The sequence below is a fragment of the Patagioenas fasciata genome, chromosome 2, assembly GCF_037038585.1.
Source record: "Patagioenas fasciata isolate bPatFas1 chromosome 2, bPatFas1.hap1, whole genome shotgun sequence".
Classification (NCBI taxonomy): domain Eukaryota; kingdom Metazoa; phylum Chordata; class Aves; order Columbiformes; family Columbidae; genus Patagioenas; species Patagioenas fasciata.
The window spans coordinates 49,501,722-49,512,897 of NC_092521.1; the positions used below are offsets into that span (position 1 = coordinate 49,501,722).

The 11,176-nt window shown below is 39.1% G+C and overlaps 1 long non-coding RNA gene across 1 annotated transcript in view; it reads right to left on the bottom strand.

Moving 5' to 3' along the window:
* Positions 1-9,204: 9,204 nt before the first annotated feature.
* Positions 9,205-11,176, bottom strand: part of LOC139827168 (uncharacterized) — a 3,213-nt gene continuing 1,241 nt past the window's right edge. Inside the window, exon 3 of the long non-coding RNA XR_011737450.1 lies at positions 9,205-11,176. This is a non-coding gene — a long non-coding RNA (uncharacterized lncRNA).

Sequence of the window (11,176 nt, forward strand, 5' to 3'; positions counted from 1 at the left end):
GAAACTTCAGTTCCTTTTATAAAACACGTCCTTACTGAGCTTATACTCAATGAAGTATAAAAATGGAAAAAAAAAAAAAAATCAAGATCAATAAGCATGAAAAGCTATTTTATTTTTGTTTAGCCAGATCTTAGTTACACCAACCTAGTGGAACAGTATCTGGTTTCATGCTTTCATGGTCACTGAGTGATGACACTCAAGCAGAAAACTGGGCATGGAGATGTTTTTATGAGTCAATGTGGACTGTTGTGATAGGATCGAATAATGGTATGAACTGGTTAAAAACTCAGTTTTCAAGGTGAATTTACTAGATACATCATGTAGAACTTATATAAATGAGACAATATAGAACAGTGACCCCATGAAAGGAAATAAGAAAGTGTTTTGGAGTGTATTACAGCTCTAGTCTTCAAATATTCACTCCAAAACCAAAACCAGTAAGATGCTGGTTTTGACGAGAAAGAATATAGTTCCTCAGATCATGTATCATGGTTGTAGTTGATTGTGCATATCCATGTTGCCTTTCTTCAGTAAATCTTTCCTTGGCTGTTTTGCTGGGCAGCCTTCAAGCAGCCACCCTTTGGCTTCACATCTCCAAGAGGGTGCAAAGTATAAGAATTTCTACGGCCTCTCTGTCTTTTTTCTGTCTGTGCCCCTGAATGTACCATGGCCTTCTCCTCCAGCAAATGCTCTAACACCTTGGGCTGTTCAAGAGTTTGTGCTTCAGTGAAGCACCAGAGAGGGCAAAAAGGTCCCTGTCCCAAACAACAGCTGAAAGACACAATGAGTAGGATGTAACTGTTTTAATAACTGAGAATGTAGCTAGTCTCAAGTGGCTGAGTGGCATTTTTTGAAGTGTTAACTAGGTCTGAAATATGGAACTCTGGTCTTCCAGTACACAAGTGGCCCAATATGGTGTGATATATTTCACTGGGTACTCAGAAGGACATCATCACAAAAAAAAAGGACTCGAGTGTCCTTGTTCAAGGTCAGGTGGGTTCCTCAGGCAGGTATTTTAGCAAGTGAGTTATTGGCACCACACCAAATAATTTTAGATTATGGAATATAGGCACTCCATTAGCATTGTTTTAAATTGCACTTTCTGTTTTGTAAAATCAAAAAGGAAATTTCATGGGGAAAAGAAGTCTCGCATTCATGCAACATTAATGTTTAGGGAATAATGTGGTGTTTTGCCATGTTAAAAGAATTATTACAAACCCTTCATTGAGAAGCTCTAGAGATCTCATACTTTGGAAAAGAGACTTGATAATTGGATGTGCAGGAGGGGGAGGGAGATGTATGGGGAGGGTGTCACTTTTGGTGACATCAATGAGCCTTTTTTTGTTCTTGTGAAAAAAGACCCTGATCTGGCCGAATTAGAAGCCTTTGAAAAATCTGAGAAACGGGTAGCTGCAGGTTACCGTGGGACGAGTAACTGGAGCTCAAGGTAGAGAGATTCACTCCTGGGCTCTCCACTTCCCTGAGCTGAAGAGAGAATACCATGAGCTCGTGCACACACAGGCAAGAATACTTGGAGGAGGCAAATTAAATTTGTACATGCCACTTCCAGTGAGTGCATCTTTTTACTTTCGCAGCGCTTTTTTATGTTACCTGAGCACCCTGGAGATCTTGAATAATATTCAGTCAATATGGGCCAAGCGAGGTCTTCCAAATCCCCACGTAGAGGTGATCTCCTTTCCCAGCACCACAAAAGTTGTGGTGATGCTCACCCCCCTCCTAGCTTCTCCTGCCCCCCGGGAACAATGGAGCCGAACTGCCGAGGCACCAGGGTGAGGGGTCACGGCGTCCCACCGAGCTGCCAGATTTAGGGGCAGATCCCACGGCCTCTACTGCACTGAGCCAAAAGCAGGTCTTCTCTTGCCCCCTGCAATCCTGGCGGGGAATCTTGGCAAGAGGAGCCTCACAGGGATTTCTTTCTCCAAACTCACCTTTCACAGCCCTTTTTTTTTTTTCTTCTCTCTTTTTTCTTTTCCACACAGAAAGGGACAAGACCGTATGGAAAATTAACTGCGCTGTTTTACGGGTCACGTGTGTGAGAGGCTGTGAGCATTTGTGCATGGGGTCATTGTTGGATTTAGCAGCGGTTACTTTTATCCTTGGAACTGAAGCTGCCACGTATTTCGAGATACCTGCTTATTTTGTAAAGCTAGAGGCCTGGGCAGAGGAACTGAGAGAGTCTCTCAGCTCCACTGAAATACCTTGGACTTGGAGAACTGAACTGAGCGACAGACTGAAAAAAACCCAAAGAAACAGCAAACATAAACATGTAAATGTGACATCTGCGATTTCACTTTACGGAGTGTTTTACATGTGTGAAAATAGCTCATTGTCTTGCAAAAGTGAGAACTTTGGGGTTGAAACTGATGACAGAAATTAAGGGGACTTAAAGAGAAAAGCGCAGCAATAGAAATGAGTTTAAAAGAAGGAAAAAAAAAAGGCTCTGCCAACATTTTCCTGAATGATAGCAGAGATGTGTGCAAAAGAATAGGTGTTGACAGAAAAGAAACACAACCCTTTAATAAAAGAGGTGGGCAGGCAGACATATGAACTGCTGAAATTTCAGCATTTCAGGGTCCTGTGGGTAGAGAACGCTGGAACACAGGAAAAACAAGTAGAAAAGATCTTAGGAAACACTCACCTCCTAAAATTTTGATCATTTGAGATGCCAGTTCACTTGATAGAAGAAACAATTTATACATACATACATACATATATATATATATATGTATACAAGAATGACGAAGGAAAAAGAGGACAGTGGTGGGGGGGAAAGGAGGAAAAGACAAAAAGACACATTAATGCTTTGGCTTCCCTTTCAGATATCCCCTGCACTGTGCTGTAATAAATCTTGCATCTCGCTGCTCAGCTGAGGGCTCTGCTGCAACATTCCTTGGTTGCTTTGTTTCGGAGCGCCGTTTGCATTGAATTTGGGGAGTTCGCTAAGCAGCTGCAACAACACCGTAACATTTCCTCACTATTTCCTAGAAAAACGTGATCTAAAAAGGCACTTTTGGGGAAGAGGTCTTGGGGAAGTGCTGCTTTGGGTAGCTGTGGCTCCCTGGATCTGACAGCCTCTTGACAGTTACTAATACCAGCAGAGTGAGCATGTGTAGTCTACTTGCAAGGTTTGTGATGTGTTTTTGATTTCCTGCTTCAGAAACACATTTTGGCTAGAAAACAAGCAAGGCATCTGATTCTCTTTCTTGCTGTACAAATATCAGGAAATTGTTACCCATGTAACCCGTTCACGTTAAATAATTGGGCTGCTAACATTTAGGAAGACATTCTTGCTTTTGACTATTCAGTTGCTGTGCGAACATGAGCAAAAATTATGATTTCTTGAAAAATATAAACTCTGTGTGATTCTGTCTTCATGTTGGCTTTCTAAAGGGTGCTAATTTCCACAAACTATGCTTTATTTGTCTTTCTCTTAGCTACTTCTTTCAATGCCTTTAATCTCCAGGGGTCATGTCATTGTCTTCTGAAATCTTGAAAGATCTTGCTTACGTGTGAAAAGGGGCTTTTTATGAAATGCACAATTTCAGAAATTAAAGTTAATCAAGCCACCTTCTTCTTCCAGGGCAGTAAATTGATTGTGATAATTTCTGTGGATTTTTCTTTTTTCAGTTTCTTATGTGTAAAAGTAATGGAAAGAGACAACAACAAATTAGTAAATAGTATTGCTCAATGTTCATTCGTTGGACCTAAGATCTGAGACATCTTAATAGACAACCCAAGATTCTCGTGTGTTTTACTATATAACATCCTTTTAAGTTGTTGGAGTTTTATTTCCATGTTAAAATTCTCTTTTGAATAAGTCTTTTTAAAAGTTTGCTGATCAGACACAGAAGATTTTAATATAGTTGCCAGAATATTTTCCAGTAATACAAATTCTTAAGTTCTTGATTCTGCAGCAGGATACAGGCTTTCACCACAGTCTCCAAGCAGACAAGGGGCTTTGCACAGCTACAGGCATTCAACTGTCTTGCCAGCTCTTGCTGGATTGGGGCTTCCATCAAAAGCAAATATGAATTTGCATTTATGTTGATCAAGAGTTTAATTTCTGTTGCAAGAGTGGAAGGAAAAAAGATCACATTTTGATGAAGATGTAAGTGCTTCCACGTGGCGTCGTATGGTACAAATTGACTAGAGGGAGTTTCTCCCACTTATTTGGGGGCTTGACCATGATAAAAGACTTGTTTCCATTGATATTGGTAAAAGGGTTCTGATAAATGTTACAGAACATCCCCCACATGCTTTATGGAGGATTATATTTCTTGTATGAGGGCCCAATCCATCTCTTTGGTGTAACGTTTACTCTCTGGCTTCCCTAAGCAGGAGCAGAACATGGAAAACACACTCTGATGTGGGTTCTTTGAGACAAAGAGACATTTTGAAACATATAGTTGATCCTGGCATCTTGACAGTGTGTTTTAGGTTGTAAAGATCCAGTAAAATACATCAAAACGATAATGATGACTCATTTCAGTCCTGAAGAAAAATGGTTAATGGGTAATACTTATCACTGACCAACTTTTAAATTCACAAACTCTGCTTCTAGATTTCTCTCTGCTAAAAGAAAAGACATTTAAGCAAGTGATTCTTCTTTTTAACATCCCAAGCCCCTGGAATATTGTCTTTATGGATACACTTCAGAGTTCAGCTAAAAGATCATATTGCTTTAAAATGGGCATAGTAAACCCAAGCATGCCTGGAGGAGAATTTGTAAGCACAATTATGTTTGCCATAGAGTTGCTAGGTCAGTGGGTGGTATACGATGCACCCATCTTTCTAGGAGCAGTAGGATTTCCTGCTGTTTTTTTCAGTAGTGACCTAGAAGGAGGTTAATGATTCCAAAGAATGACTTTTCCCTTAGGGAAAATTTAATCTTCTGACCTTTTTCTCTATCTGTCCATTCCTTTTAAGTCACAGACCCCCTTCATTTAGCTTACATCAAGCTGTTTTATTTTCTTCAAAAACATGGTTGAAGTGATTGCTTTTGCTTTCATTTAACCCTTGAACTGGATGCATTTCCAAACTAAATCATTGCCCAGAATATGGAGTTGCTTGTAAGCATTTCTTTCAGATTTCTATATTTGTCTTAAATGTGATTGTCAACCCTCAGAATCACTTTGACAACTGACTAACTTCAAAAATGCATGCCTTTAATGTACTCTTGCAATCATCTCTGAGAGTTGCTTTAGAAAAAGAACATGACAGGAATAAAGCAGCTATTGGGGTTTTTAATTTTTTTTTTCTTTCTAACAAAATGCTGATGGAGCCAGAGTACTACAGGAGGAAATTTTATTTAAAATACATTCACCAAGACCATCATGCCATTTCGGGGATGAAATCTGAGCTCATAAAAAATACCAGCGTTGCACAAACTGTTGGAGTGTTTTGCTTTGTCTGAACTGTACAGACACTATGGAATCAAATTTGTTGTCAGAATACCATAAAATAAAATTGTAATTACTTTATTATTCTCAAAGGTGTTGACTCTCGGGTGCAGAGAATTCTGGAGGGTAACTAGAAACAGAAACTGCCTTGTGCTTGAAGCTGTCAACTTCCTTTTACTTTGCTGCAGACACTGTTTTTGTCTGTATTCTATTACATGCGGTTATTGCCAACATAATAATTCATGAATATTCGTTCATTTTCAGAATTATAATTAATGCTGGATTTTGACATTATGACAAAGTAGAGTGGCTCAGCAGCAGAAACACTCGGCCCTAAGAACAAAGGAATTGCCATATTGGAGCAGACCAGCGGTCCATCTAGTCGGATATCTCCCTGTCTCTCACACCGGCCAATGCCTGAGGCTGCCGAGGAAGGCATACCCCCCCGCACCTCCCCGCCCCGCACCTAATTGCAATACTACACCACAGAGGGAAATTTCTTTTTCAACCCCAGCTGGTGATCAGCTTATGCCCTGAAGTATGAGGATTGATAGCCCTTATAATTTTTATCCTAGCTAGTGTGGCTGCAGATGCTGTACTTAATCAAATAAATGTCTAATACTTGGGTAAAGCTAAGTAAGGGCTAAATACTCTCATCTCTTGGGAAAAATCCCAAGGAAGGAAAAAGTACTGAGAAATTCCACAAGGAGAATCACATCGAGTTCCCACTGCTTTCTCCCCTCTCAGGGGAGTACAGTTTGCATGCTTGTGGAGAGGCTGGCAGGGCTGGGAAGGATGTCAAGCAGCACAGTCCAAGGCTTCGCAGGGGAGTCAGGATCCAAGTTCGGCTGCTCTTTCCTCCTCATTCTGTCCCTCAGCCTGGACCAAGAGGGGTGTTTAGAATAAGGAGTTGGAGTTAGGGAGACCTATAGCAGCAGTTATTTGGATTTCAGCCTGAAAAAGCAATGGTTTTAGAGACAAAACTATGTTGCATAGGAGAGCTGTTTCTCAGGTCTTCTTTTGCAACCTGAGATGCCTTTTCACCAAACCTGTGTATGACCGACCATGTGCTCTTTGTGTGGAAGAGCAGCTGGAGAGTCTCAGGGAACTGGAGGACACGACAAAGAGTTAGTCCTCCTCTTTTCCTTTGCTTTTGTTTCTGTTTTGTAACCTTTTTTCTCTCTCTTTTTTTTTTTTTTTTTTTTTGGTAACCATTGCCCCAAAGCTATTTTCCTCAATCCTGTCCAGCGGCAAGAAATCACACAACTTAACTACATATTCTGATGGAAAAACGTATCTCCATATTTTCATTTAAATGTGCTTCCCACTTTGTTTTTTTTTGTGACATGCAAAAGCACAGACAGGCACACCTGAGCTCTTCTGAATCAACTGAAATTTTACATGGTCCTGAAACTCCTCATCCTCCTCATGTTTCTGAATTAAATGATCTTTTCTTTTAAATCTACATTCTAGCTCATTCCAGTCCCCCATTTCATTAATCATGTTTACTGCATTTTTCTGTATGTTTCTTTGGTTTGCTGTGTCTTGCCTATAATCCACAGACTAAAATACAACAGAATGTCCAGAAATGCAGCTTTTACTCATGAAATCACATAATAATATTTTATGTTTAACCATCTTTTATGTTCTTGGTGTATTTGAGTGTCTTCTCTGCTTTTGTATGTTTTCTAAGCTCCTGCAATATGCTGGATAGCGTTTTTCAGTGAATAATGCCTAGATTTTCCCATGTTAATTAATAGCCATCATTTCTTGAAAACGTATTCCAGCATGCACTCCTTGGCATTAGTCTGTTTAATTTTACATGCCATCATGTCACCATTTTATCCTGGTTTACTGGCTTGCTCTGGAATTTCTTCAAGTTTTGCCTAAATTCAGTTAACCTAATAAACGGCCAAATACGCCCGTGAATTCTCTTGTTTAGAGCAATGGGCATTGGGTCTAAATACCAGAAAGCAGTCTGTGGCTGTTGTAATGAAAACAAATTTTACCATCTTTATTTCAGCAGCTTTTTTTTTTTTTTCTAGATTGCTAGTGAATAAGTTGAACAAAACCACCTTTATTGCTGTTATTGATCCCAGGAGTGATTCAGAGTTAACCTCTTTCTCTGCTTCAACTGACCACCAATTCTTCTGCAGCACCTGGAGAAAAGAATGCTGCCTGGTCATCTAAATGCAGCTCTGGAATCTGGGTGCTCATGAACTGAAGCCCTGGTTCTGACACAGCTTGCTTTTACAATTATAGGTAAGTTACTTCACCTCTAATATAACCAGCTCATTAGGAAGTTGTGACTGTAAAGTGCTTTCAGGGGGTAGAATTCTAATTGTTCTGAAGTTTCAGGTTTGATTTTCTATATTTTATCCAGTTTTTACACCATAGATGGACTTTGATTCTGGAGCTTATATGTTTTTCTTGTGAGAGTCCTTACCACAAGCTTTTGGAAACACTAAATAAATTGTATCTTCTGGTTCTGCTTTATGGACTACTTAACTAACCCTTTCCTGTAGTTCTAGAAGGACTGAGAGAATGCAGGAAGAAGTATTGCAGGTTTTCCTTGCTGTCTGTGTGCCTAAGTGTATGATTTTTACTGATTCTCTGAATAGTTTCCTAGTACTAAAGTAGAACTTACTGGTTCATAATTCCCAGGATCATCATTAGCACCTTTTTAAGAGATGGGTACAACCTTGGCCACTCTCCAGTCCTCTGATACGGTAGCTGCTTTTAATGATAAATTACATATTTTTGTTAGCAGCTCACTTGCATTGGTCTTCGGTTCCTTCAGAGCTCTGGGATGAATACCATCTGGTCCTACTGATTGATCGCAGTTTAATTTCTCGGGTTGATCCATCAGCTTTTCTGATATTCCTATTTCTGATAGTGTCTCACTTCCAACACCTAAAAGGAATAAAGCCTGTGTAGTATTGCATCCTCTTTGTTAAAGAACAGTGGGAAGTAGCTGTTTGGCTCTTTTTTTTTTTATTTTTCTGTATTTTTCATTGTCTAATGCAGCTAAGCATAAGGAAAAAGAAATTGAGAGTAAACACCTTTTTTGTTGTTGTTGTTTATAAATATTTTATTACCAAAAAAACCCTTAAAGATGTGTCAGAGATTTGTTAGAGGATGATAGTGTCAGAAGCCCAGAATTCCAAGTTCATTTGTATTTTTTATTAATAGTGAATTGTACTTTTCAGTGGACTGCCGTGGAAAAACTGCCAAGGGAAGTATATATAACATTTCAGGGGATTTCAATGTTATTTACTGTGGCTGAGCAGAAGAATAAAGACGTACTTATATTACCTACAGTACTAGAATCTAGAACAGAAAAGGAAATCAGAAGGCAAGCTTCTGCAATGGAATAGCTCACTGACAAGCAAGCAAATAGAGGAAAACAAAACAATTACCATACTTACATGAAAATAGAGCAAGAAAGAAAAGTATCATAATTAGTGTCAATTGGTAGAATATTTCTCAACTCTGCGTATTTCTCTACACACCTCCCCACTCTTCCCACATGCTTACACAAATCTCTCTTCTGTCTTTTATTATTCACAGTGCTCTCTGTCTAATTTATACTGTAAGCTCCTCGGGCAGGGACCTTGTCTTTTCATATGTCCATAATGTTAAATACATGCCAGTCAAACTGTAGAAATTATAATAACTGAGAGGTTTTTTTCTTTTTTTAAACAAATGATAAGTTAAAATCAAAGGTAATAATTAGTTTAAAACAGCCCTCAGAGGCTGTCCCAGAAAAAGTGACCTTTTGAGCTACAACAGAACTAACCAACTTTATTGTGTCTTGAGGTCAAGGCTCCTATTTCACATGACTTGAGGGTCTTTAGGTGCACATTACCCTGCAGTAAACCACACAGAATGTTATGATCAAGTAGACTTTGCACTTCAGACATCTATTGAGGAATAGAAACAAGATTCAGTTCAATCTGAGCCAAAAGTAATCCAGAACCACGCTAAGGAATACAATGGAAAATTCCTAAAAGATCGGAGATTATATTAAAATACATCAAAAAAGTAACCAGGAGACTGGCTAATGCAAAGCGAGAGCATTGGACTGATTTTGAGTGGGCTGAACCCTACAATTACAACTTTGTCACCACAGTTTGAAATCTATTAAAGGGATTTATGTTTTGCAGCTGACATTTAAAATTAAGGATTTATTGGACTGGGAATGAATATTTCTTCTGCAATTAGTTTTTTTGAGATCATATTTCATAAACTGTTATTTTTCTGTTTAATCTACTGTAGCAAGATTTTGTGTTGTCAGAACATTTGAAAAACATAAATACTGAAATCGTTTTATTCATTGTAAAGAGACTCCCATGACGAAATTCCTGTTGAGTTGCATCACGTAACATTTTCACTAGGTACCTAATATTTCCCACTTGTATATGTTATTAGGCTGGAGCAAACGAAAGTGAGTGCCATCTGATACTATATAACTCATGCACCAGTAACAAATGGAGAGTTTTAATTCAAGCTTTTTTACTTCTCATATATGTGGGCTTTTTTAATTTTCTTTTTGGAAATTTATACACACATTTCTGTGTATTGCTACAAGCCTATGAAAAGTTGCATGCTTTTTCCATTCTTGTGCGTTTATAGAGACGGATTAAACTTCACTGCAGCTGATTTTTTGAATTCTTGAACTGAAATTAATTACTGGAAAAAGGAAGGGTATTTTTCAAATTAGGACAGTAATTAATTTAAGACAGTTGTTTACCACTATTCTAACCCAGTCATCTCAAAAACAAAGACATAAAAAAGAACATATAATCGCATTTACACAATTCTTTTTAGCTGTCTTCTGTGTCAAAGCATTCATAAGCAGCAGCAGGAAAGAAAATCAGGATACATAAATTAGAAGCCGGAGTGTAATTTCTTAAAGGATGACTCTATCGTTAAGGAATAGATCAACAGAAATCAGATGTCATTAGTGCCTGGAAACCTCGGGCTGTTACTTGTGCAGGTCTAACTCTGAAATGTTGTAGACCTCATGTTACAGGTCATCTTTGCAAAGGCATTTCATGTCCTGTTCAACTGTAACTTCATTTTGCCCAGTTCCAACGCAAACTGTTGCACACTTCTTCCACCGAGGGAGTGAGAAAGGATAGCTGAAGTAGCCTAAGAATTTTTTAAGCAGTCAGCATATACTCTCTGCTCCAGCTTGATTTTCCTATGAGACACAGCAATGCAAATAGAGGGGAGTTATCCATGAGACTGGTCTCACAAGGCTTGATACAGCCTTGTTTTTGTTGCATCTGTGTGTTTCTTGAAACAAGGTAACTTCAGGGAAAGAGTGTTTCTCACTTTGGCAAAAGAGTCAACACTGAACTAGTGAAAAAAAAAAGGATGCAAAGGCTTGGTTGTTTTGTGCCTCTTTGCAACAGGGAGGGGTGCAGGGGGGAGAGACAGAGGGGGAAAGAAGACAATATAAATGTGTTTCTATTAGTCAAAGTAGGGGGGGGGAAAGGCAACATTCGAGCAAAAAGTGCAATAAGAGTGAGCAGGATAAAGTTATTAAGAGACGTAGGCAGAACACAGATCGGCATGCAGAAAAGCAGGGAGAAAACTGACGGTGGCCACCGAGTGCTACAAACTTTAGAAACGCAGGCTGCTTTTCTGGTCTGCTCAAGAAGTCTGTTTTCATTCATGCAGAAGCATAGGTGTAGATTTTATCAGGACTTTGGGCTGGAGCACCCGCAGCTGTGGATTACAGATGCTTC